Source organism: Pundamilia nyererei, unplaced genomic scaffold (assembly GCF_000239375.1).
Source record: "Pundamilia nyererei isolate P.nyererei 1_Seehausen unplaced genomic scaffold, PunNye1.0 scaffold00034, whole genome shotgun sequence".
NCBI lineage: Eukaryota > Metazoa > Chordata > Actinopteri > Cichliformes > Cichlidae > Pundamilia > Pundamilia nyererei.
This window is the reverse complement of record NW_005187435.1, coordinates 205202-215562: the sequence shown is the minus strand read 5'-3', so window position 1 is coordinate 215562 and position 10361 is coordinate 205202. Positions and strand designations below refer to the sequence as shown.

The 10361-nt window shown below is 39.4% G+C and overlaps 1 protein-coding gene across 4 annotated transcripts in view; it reads right to left on the bottom strand.

The window, feature by feature from the left end:
* Positions 1–10361, bottom strand: part of LOC102215338 (plasma membrane calcium-transporting ATPase 1-like) — a 124888-nt gene that overhangs the window by 86863 nt on the left and 27664 nt on the right. For 3 of the 4 annotated variants that reach the window (XM_005729636.2, XM_005729638.2, XM_005729637.2), the window contains exon 2: positions 9542–9601. The gene's annotated coding sequence lies outside the window, so the exon portion shown is untranslated. Of the gene's footprint in view, positions 1–2337; positions 2662–9541; positions 9602–10361 lie in introns of all 4 variants that reach the window. The other variant, XM_013909986.1, reaches the window with a different exon arrangement.

Here is a 10361-nt window from a genome sequence, read left to right as displayed (position 1 = left end):
ATGGATGCCTGGATGTTAAACTCAATTGTTACACCTGGTAGAGCAGAACGCTGATCATTTTATTAAAGATGAAAGACTTTAGACAGTTTTTCAACTCTCAGTAATGCCATAGTGATCGTTTGATATATATGGACCTGCAGCGGAGTTTAGGTCCAGACACGACTAGTGACGTCAGACTGAACAACCGGATAAGCTTTAGCAAAAAGGAAAGTTCTAGCCTAATATTGAAAGTAGTGATAGTGTGTCTGTCTCCTAAATCCAAACTGGGAGCTGGTTCCACAGAAGAGGAGCCTGAAAGCTGAAGGCTCTGCCTCCCATTCTACTTTTAAATAATTTAGGAACCACATGTAAACCAGCAGTCTAAGAGTAAAGTGGGGCTTTTGTAGCAAGATGGGGCCTGATTATTCAAAATGTGAGAAGTATTTTGAATTTGATTCTAGATTTCACAGGAAGCCAATGAAGATAAGCCAACATCGGGGGGGGTAGTCCCTGTCGGTACTCCCACTGCAGCATTCTGCATCAGCTGAAGGCTTTCCAGGGAACTTAAGTCTGACATTTCTTTTAAAAAGATCATAGAGATAGTATATCAATGGTTTCCTGGTAATGGTGGATTCATGGGTATTTATAGTTTTTTCAAATTACATTATCCTATTTTTCTTCCTCTTTCTGTGAAACACTACAAGATTTAGATGACTCATCTTGAACTTGGGGGCAAATACTGTAAATGTATAACATGTAATTTGATTTTGGGCCAGCAGCTCAAGGCTCTGCTTACCGTATAAAAATGCATAATCGCTCATGTATCACAGCTTACCAGAGTGATATTACAGGAGTGGGGATATCTTGGCAAAAAGAGAAATTTGGGAGGACGACAACAGTCCTCTACAGCCCAGTAGCTTTTCTGCACCTCTTCTGCACCTCTTTCTACACCGCATTCACCGTTGAGCAACGCAGTCATACCCGAGACTTTAATCAAATCCTTCTCATAATTAGAGCATGTTTTTGGGTTCGTTTGGATGAAAATCACCTTACAGAAGACAAAGGAGCTTCTGTAAGCTTTGAAAAGTGATGCATTTGAATTTTGAAGTAGAGAATTAAATAAAGCACCATGTTCTTTCTTAGCTTTGTGTCAGCAGTTTATAGTTTGACCTGTTCCAACACCCTGTGGTCAAAGGCCTGCCCATGAAGAAATGGCTTTCCCCTGTCTCATGTGAGACGTTGACATAAATACTGATTTTTACATCTCAGGAAACGAGTTGCAAGCTCACTATGTGTTAGGATCTGAACTAACTCAATGAGACACCACAGTCAGAAAATACCTCAAACTATGTTACTTGGTGTCTGTCAGTGGAGTCTGATGGAGTGTAACAGAATCACGTATTTGTAACAAAAAAGCGAGTAAGGTGGGGAAAATATCAAAATATACTCCATATAGTGTAGTCAAATGAATGTCACTTCTTTAATAGGTGGATAAAATCCACAACAGTTCATGGCTTTAGTTGAGTACCCAGTAGTGCCTTTTTCTAGTTGGGGTTGTGGCCTGTAGCCTTGTGCGTCAGGTAAATGATTCTCAAACTTTGCTTCAAAGAAACTCTGAGTGAAACCTGTTTACTCAGTGACAAATAAAATTTGAATTTGAGTGTTTGATTATTTCAAACATCAGAAAGAGATATGTGAAACTGTTTTACGTATTAACTATAAAATTACATTTCATGCGTTAGACAAAGATTATTCTGTTGTTTTGGGAAGCTTTTCCAGATACCTAGATAAGTAAAAATAAAGATGATACTGGTCTTCCTCAGCCCCATCCAAACCCTTCGAGTGCTTCCATTTGATGTGGCGTCTCATACAGTTTTGTTCCAAGGCTTCAACTCACACCGCAAACATTTCAGAAGCTGAGTGTTTAGCCTGCACAGTTTCTTTCATTTTGGAAACCAAATTCAGTCCTTTATCCCCAAACAGATTTTCTTCGAGACAATTTTTGAAACGTGCTCTGGTACATCTGGTGGAGTTACAGGCATTGTCTCGAGTGGGGGTTATATTCTCTTTTGGCTCTCTTGATATTTTCCCAAGATGAAGAGCCAGGCCTGATGAAAGTCACAGAACCCATTCACTAACCTGTTGGGAAGTCTTTCCAGAAAATATAGAGGCTGCCACAGCAAAAGAATTATGGCTGCACAAGCTTGTTGATGCAAACACAATGCAGATTGGAAATGTTGACAAATTTACCAAAGCCAACAGAAAATTATTTATACAAAGAAACTCCAGGTTCTCCACTCTGAAATGAGAAATGAAATCATGCATTTATTCATATCCTCCTTCTATTCCCTCTCTGACCTGTCTGCTCTTTGAAGGGGAACTCCTTTGAAGTGCGTCAGCATCTGTGCAGTGAAGACCCTCCAATTAGCTCAGACAGCTAACAAGCTCCACAGGGCGGCTCCATACAGATGACAGTACCTGCAGCTGGGGTCACAGACAGCTGACCCTCTCTGGGCTGCATGCTAACAGCTGTAGGCCCGAACCAAAAGTCCTCTCAGGCTTTGATCAAACACCGCTTGACTGAACCGGCGGGATGGTGATGGTGAGGTCTACATAGAGCAGTTCTTACAGAAAATCCTGGTTTTATTTTCCTTTCTCTCGTCTTTGTTTTTCCATTTAGTGCTGAAAGAGGAAATGAAATCACTGAATGAGGATTAGGTTGAAACTGCTTTTGTCTGGTAGCTAAAGTAGCCGGGCATCTTAGCACAGCACCGCCAGTAATGAGAAAGGTACTATCCCATCAGGCACACACATACACACCACACTTTTATTCTATGAATATTAATGTCATCTGAAGCCCGTGTGATGGCTGAATTAAAGCATGTGTTTGCTGCCTGAGTGCTCTGTTTCAGAGGCCGATCATCATCTGTGATCCATCTGTTAAACATCATTTTTAAGCATGAGTTTTTGTTATGGGTTTGGTCCTAAATAGGTAATGGGTATATAAGGCCTTAGAAAGGGTGAATTTACAAAGAGCTACTTATATGCATGTTACTGACACATTATATTTGTTTATAATAGCATTGCAAAGCCATTTATTGATTGTATTAATCTATATGTACATTTCTTATTAGAGAGAGCTAAAAAACTGTGAAAACAATAAAGTTGGAGCAGTGGTCACTTCATAGCAAGCTACAACCGGTTCACATTCACCAGCTGGGATGTTTGGATGCTCTCCCTGTGCCTGTGTGGGTTCTCTCCAGACTCCACAGACACACATAATGGGCTAACTGGTATTTCTAAATTGGCTGCAAGTGTGATTGCAAGGTTGAATGATTATCTGTCTCTCCGTGTTAGCCTTGTGATAGACAGTAAAAGACCTAGATGCCGCTTGTCAAGAACTATTCAACAAAACAAAACAAAAACAAACAAACAAAAAACACTTAACAGCCCACACGTTTTTACCTCCTGCACAGCTCGCCCCAACGTCACAGAGGTATGTTTAAAAACCAAAATACTAACAAATTACATCAAATCAAAGTGTTTAAATACCCATCTCTCTCCTCACGTCACGCCACACAGCTGTTCTGACTCTGACAATCACAGGACAAAGTACTGATAGTACTCTGTTAAACCAATTCATTTTCACATTTGAATGTTTTTTTTTAAAACAAGCTAAAATATAATCAAAATTAGGCCGATTGAAATGTATATAATCCTATTAACACATATTGTAATATATTAACAAGCTACAAAAGTGTGAAAATACAGTGTGGGTTCAATTCCAGTTTATTTCTCTGGTAATTCAGAGCAATATGTACAATATTTTGTGCCACTCGTTGATTAAATTAGGTGAGCAAAATCCCGAGGCTGAGACCCCAGTGGAGCCAAAATGATCATCATTAAATCAAATCTGGATCAATGTGATTCAAAAGAATCTAAATGTAATCAAATCATGAGGTTGCCAGATTCTGACCCATAGTAACCCTTCCCAGGACATTGTGTCTCGTTTAACCTTTAGTCCGCAAGTAAAACCACAGAGATAACCAGTGTGATGGTGTAACTGCTTTTTGAAAGAGGTATGTTTTACAGATTCTGGGAAATGTTACACACATCCTTACATTAGGAACATGAATATTTCATGGAGTCCCTACTGGAACCACAGCATCCTTTTATGTAAGAAAGCATTAAAAACCTTAAGAGCAACGCATCATTTAGATTTGGAAGCCTTGGTAATTTCAGTAAATGTTAGCAGTCAGTTCAGCGCAGATATGTTAAAGTTACCACAAACATCGAACAAAAGTGCGAGAGCGGAATGTGGAGAATTCCCAGATAAATGTGGAGTTGTGTGGTCCGTGACTGATGAGATTCCACAAGAAGAGGAAAAAGGGTGCATAAAAAACTTTAAATAACAATTAGAAAGAGAAAATAAAGTGGAAATCAGTCTGTGCTGTGATTCACACTTGGACTGTGAATACGCTATAACTGCTTAATCAGAACATCTGTGATTTGGGCCAAGTTAAACCAATATAATAAAAATATACAGAAAGGAAATGAGTCTTGAACCAGAGCTTTTTTTTGGCAGCCACAGGGACAGAATTAAATTAAAAACAAATAAACAAACTGCTGATGAATCTCCATCTCTTAAATGCTAATTGTATTGTTTTGAGGGCAAAATCTCACAGGCCAAATGTTCCACACTTTCCGCTACAAAGAATTACATATATTCTCAAAGACTGAGAGTTTGGGGACCATTTTTGAAAGATTTGTATCCAAGAAAAAGCCAGCCGGAATAACTGATTTGTATAAGCTATGCAGTGGATATAGATTCTCTTTCTCTTTCACTGTTGATATTAATGTTCAATAAAGATGAACCCCCCCTCCCACCCCTAAAAAAAACAACAACATGTTTCTCCTTCTTAAAGAACATCACAAAGTGCATGAGTCTATGTTGATGTGTGAGAGTGAAAGCCAAGGCATGCCAATGAGACATGGAGTGCGTCTCCAACATGTTAGATAACAGCTGTTGTCTGCAGCACGTTGATAAGCAGGTCGCACCGAGCGGGACATGGCAGCATTTTCCTCAAGAGGTAAATGAAGAAGAAGAAGCAGCTAAAAATACGACAGCGGCAGACAACAAACATCCTGACGAGAGACATCACACATGTCGAAGCGCATCATTTAACACGCTTGGATATGAGAAAACTGCCATTATCACTCCACTTAAAATTCAACTCCTCGTGTCAGTTATTTTTCCAATTACAGTTAGAAAACAAGATATTAAAGATAAAACTAATATTGGTGGTCTCGTTCTCCAGTGCAACCCTTTCCTTCACAACTGTGCACTTTATCCCCTCTCTAAAAAGCTGAGCTCACTCTGGGCAGCAGTTTTGCAGATCTTTCTTTGGACAACCAAATGCAAATTTAATTGAACCCCAATACATCTTTCTTTTATTTGTGTTTTTAGGATTTTCTAAAGCAACAATTACCAAAAACCTCTGAAATCAGATGCGCTCTCCGTATTGGGGAAAAAAACAACCTTATCTAGGGCTTATTTTGAGTTTGCCTTTAACAGCAAATGTCTTTCTCACCCTCGACCTGTCTTGGCAGAGTGTCGCCCCTCCCTGAGCCTGGTTCTGCCAGAGGTTTCTTCCTGTTAAAAGGGAGGTTTTTTTCTTCCCACTGTCGCCAGTGCTTGCTTATAGGGAGTCATTTGATTGCTTGGGTTCTCTCTTTATTATTGTAAGGTCTTTACAGTACAAAATAAAGTGCCTTGAGGTGACTTTTGTTGTGATTTGGTGCCAAAATGTAATATTTTATAACAGACTAAATTATGAAGATTGATGTGTTTGACAATCGGAAGGAGCCTTGCTAATAAAGCACATTTCCTGTTTTAAATAGTACCACTTAGTTTATATTAGTTGAGATGCAGTTATTGTGTTAAGTGAGCAATAACTTACTGCATATGCACTATATACTTGTGATTTAATACAAGTTTTGTAGAGACTTGGTAATAAGTCTGACTCTACTAAAGCCAACATTTGGATATGCTATGACTGACAGAGATACACACTATAAGGCCAAAAGTACTCGCTCGCCTGCCTTCACATGCATATGAACTTGAGTGACATCCCATTTTTAATCCATAGGGTTTAAATGATGTCAACCCACCATTTGCAGCTATAACAGCATCAACTCTCCTGGGAAAAGTTTTCACAAGTTTTACGAGTACATGTCTATGGCCAGTCAATTTCTTTCACAGCAAACTCACTCATCCATGTCTTTATGGCCCTTGCTTTGTGGACTGGTGCACAGTCACATTGGAACACGAAGGGGCCATCCTCAAACATCCTTCAAAGTTAGGAGCATGAAACTATCCAAAATGCCTTGGTATGCTGAAGTATTAAGAGCTCCATTCACTGGAACTTAGTAAAAGGATGCAGTGAAGACCCTCCAATTAGCTCAGACAGATGCAGTGGTCTAAAGCACCACTGCAACCAAAGCTTTGGATTGTGCTTGGTGATGTAAAGCTTGGATACAGCTGCTTGGCCATGAAAACCCATTCCATGAAGCTCTCTACAGACTGTTCTTGATCTAATCTGAAGGCAACATGAAGTTTGGAGGTCTGTAGAGATCTACAGAAAGTTGCTGACCTTTGTGCACTATGCTCGTCAGCATCCGCTGACCCTGCTCTGCGGTTTTATATTGCCTACCACTTTGTAGCTGAGTTTCTATCATTCCTAATAACTTCCACTTTGTTATAATACCACTAACAGTTGAATTTGGAATATTTCACAACTGGACTCGTCACGTATTTGGAATCCTATCACTGTATCACGCTGGAATTCCTGAGAACAACCCGTTCTTTCACAAATATTTGTAGAAGCGGTCTGCATGCCTAGGTGCCTGATTTTTATACACCTGTGGACATGGAAGTGACTGGAAGACCTGAATTCAATGACATGGATAGCTGAGTGAATCCCTTTGGCAATACAGTGTATGTCTTTCCCTGTTATATTCATTAAAATATGCCTATGCTTCAGTAGATGAAACATTTGTTAAAAAACAAACAAACAAAACCTTAGTGGATCTTGAAATATTTCTTTCTTCTTTTAACAGCTGGGTCTACTCTGAATGTAATTCAGTTTCTTTGCATCTTTCTGAAAAATAAAATTCAGCCAACAGAAAATGCAAATGTTTAAAAATGGAGAAATCTTTGTCAGCAGAAAAGTTGAAGCAGGTTGAATGCATACGAGAACATGCAGCACCTGAATGAATAAACACATGAATAAATGAATATGTCAGTGAAAGCCTGTCTGACTCACTGGGCTGCTTCACATGTATACATGAAGTACTAGCCTTTAATGTGCAAGTCATTCACAAACAGCTGTGTGAAGCACCTAATCTCGATGGTTTCAAACTACAGAGATCAGTTCTGTGTCAGTCTCAACACATACACACTCTTTTAAAACATATCGAGAGGCCAAAAGCCTACAAACCCACCGCAATTAGAACACTCCGCGACGACAGCAGCTTCCTGTTCTGGATAAACAGCTACAGCTACAGCTACAAGTCACTGTATATCTGTTGCTTATCAAGAGGGAAATGTTAGCACCGCAATCACTTTCTTTCCTTCCTACTTTGTTTCACAAACTTCCATCAGTCTCATTTTCAGGCCATCACTCGCATAGCTGACTGCATATTAACACAGAAACACAGCAAAACCCCATAAGAGCCTGCACTCAGCTCTTAGTCATCATCACCACTGAATGCGGCTAATAGCCAGCTGAGTAGACCTCTTAAGGCAGCCGAGCCAACACACATGATGATGTCTCTTCTTCACTAAAATTCATTGGCACCAGTGTTACAGCTTCTCAATGCTGCCAGTTATTCTCCGTTTCTATTTGGGCTGGGAGATCTTCTCTGTAGTCCAACAGACATTTATTAACTCCAGTGTCATTGCTAACAAGTGAGATAATCACTGGATGAGTTTAACACTGCGCGGTTAAGATTTTAACACCTGCCAGGTCATTGGTGATTGGTCTTGGGTTAAGGTTAGTTTTTATTTTCCCCACATGGAAAATGGTCAAATTCTCAGAAACAGAAAGATGTTGCCTTTCAAGTGAAGTGTCATGTTTTCATTTTGACATCACAGTTTTCCTTTAAAAAATGTTTTCCATTTGGGTATTCCAAAAGTCAAAAGTACATCATGACTAACCTTTACCCTTAACACACACATGCACACACAAACACACAATACAACGCTGCTGAGAGTGTAAGAGTGTTTACAAGATCTTTTGAGTGTTTACTTCCTACTTCAAGTATGTTGACAAAGACTACATACCATAATCATTGGATCAGAATCAGAATCAGAATCAGAATCAGAATCAGAATGGGGTTTATTGCCAGATGTTGAGGTTTACAACATTAGGAAATTGCTGCGGTGCTTCAGTGCAAACAATAAGAATTAAAGTGCTATGTAGAAAGAAAGATATGTGCATGAGATATACATGAGATATATACATGAGAATATGAATTATGAGTGCTACGTAGAAAGATATATACATGAGTGCAGGTGGTGATCAGTGCCAAGCATGTAATGGTGCAGTGACACAGCGTAGGGTCATGTGTTTGTGGCGGGGACAGTCATGTGGTTATTGTTCATGTGTCCAACAGCAGAGGGGAAGAAACTGTTCTTATGGCGAGAGGTTCTGGTGCGAATGGACCGGAGCCTCCTGCCTGAGGGGAGCAGGTCAAACAGACTGTGTCCAGGGTGAGAAGGGTGAGAAGGATACCACAGCTAATGTTTTTATGCTTCTCACTTTTGAATCTTTAACTTAAGGCATTGAATTTTCTAAATGGCCACAATTTTTCAGTTTAGGGAAACATACTCTTTTTTTTTATGTGCACGTTTTTGAACAATGGGGAATTTAAATGCCCAACTTGGTCTCAGTTTAGACAAAAAACAAACAAACAAACAAACATGTAAACAAGAATTTAAAAAACACCAGACACGATGGAGCTATTGTGGAAAAATATAAGCACCAGTGTCTGAAAATAATGTAAAAATATTACTCCTAAGCTCAGGATTTCTATGCAGCCAACGATGATGAGACTCTAATATCATTCAAAAAGTGCAAATCTAATTGATGCTTAAAAATGACTTGTTATCATCAATTTTCAAATGGCTAACAAAACACTTCTTTGTAACAACCATTACAAAAGAGTATGCATGCCCATCCTGACACGTGTGTCGAATTCTCAACCATTTCCCTGAAATATCAACTTATGTGCTCCACCCAGATTCAGTTAAACAGCTAAAAAGATACCAGGCCATCATATTTGTTTGGCTCTTTTTGACTCCCTCACAGTCTCCTTCCAACCCTCTCAGGCTCAAATTAAACTTTTTGTTGCTAATGCACAACCAAGTCCTGCAGTGGTACTTCTGAGTAAAAAAACAAAAAAACAAACTCATAAAATATGTATGTGGGGTAATCAGGTTGTTAGTTTTTAACTGTTGCAAATCTGCAACGCCTGCCTCGAGAGGGTTAATGTGTCCCACCTGTTTGTCCTTCGCTGGTTTCCTCCACAGCGGATTCTTTTCACCAGCAAACACGAAGCCCTGTGAAAAAGAATGAAAAGAGGCCACTAAGTTTTAAACACAAGTTAAAGTTTTTCCTTACTCTATGATGAGAAATGAGTATATTCGCTCCAGATACACATACATTCATTTCAAAGTGTGAAGAGTTGCGAGCATTAACTTGCACATAACCATGTTGGTTACATGCCAGCATGCTAACATGAAACTAGCGTGGCTGATTAGATTTATTATCAATCTAATTATAATGATGACATTAAATTAATACGCTGACAAGAAGATGAGTTGGAAAAAAAATCCCCTTGAATTCCCTCTAATGATCATCTGACCTTTAGATCATCCTCCATCGACACAACCCTAGTTTCCAGTTCTGTCTCTTTTAAAATAGGGGCCAGTTTCAATTTCTCATAACATGCACGACTGAAGAGCCAGCAGACCAGACAACAGTTGAGACTCACACCAGTCTTATCAAAGCATCTTGTGCAGGGGTTTTTGCATCACAATAATGCAAATGCAGCTTCCTTTATAAGAAAAAGAGGATATTAAAATTAATGGTAACACTTTCTTGCAGGGAAACTGAGCAGCACTGCAGATTTTTACAACTTGGGTCAGTAACCTTTTACATCATAGGAACTTTTTCATATCTCCAGGATGGTAAATGGTAAATGGCCTGTATTTATATAGCGCCTTACTAGTCCCTAAGGACCCCAAAGCGCTTTACATATCCAGTCATCCACCCATTCACACACACATTCACACACTGGTGATGGCAAGCTACATTGTA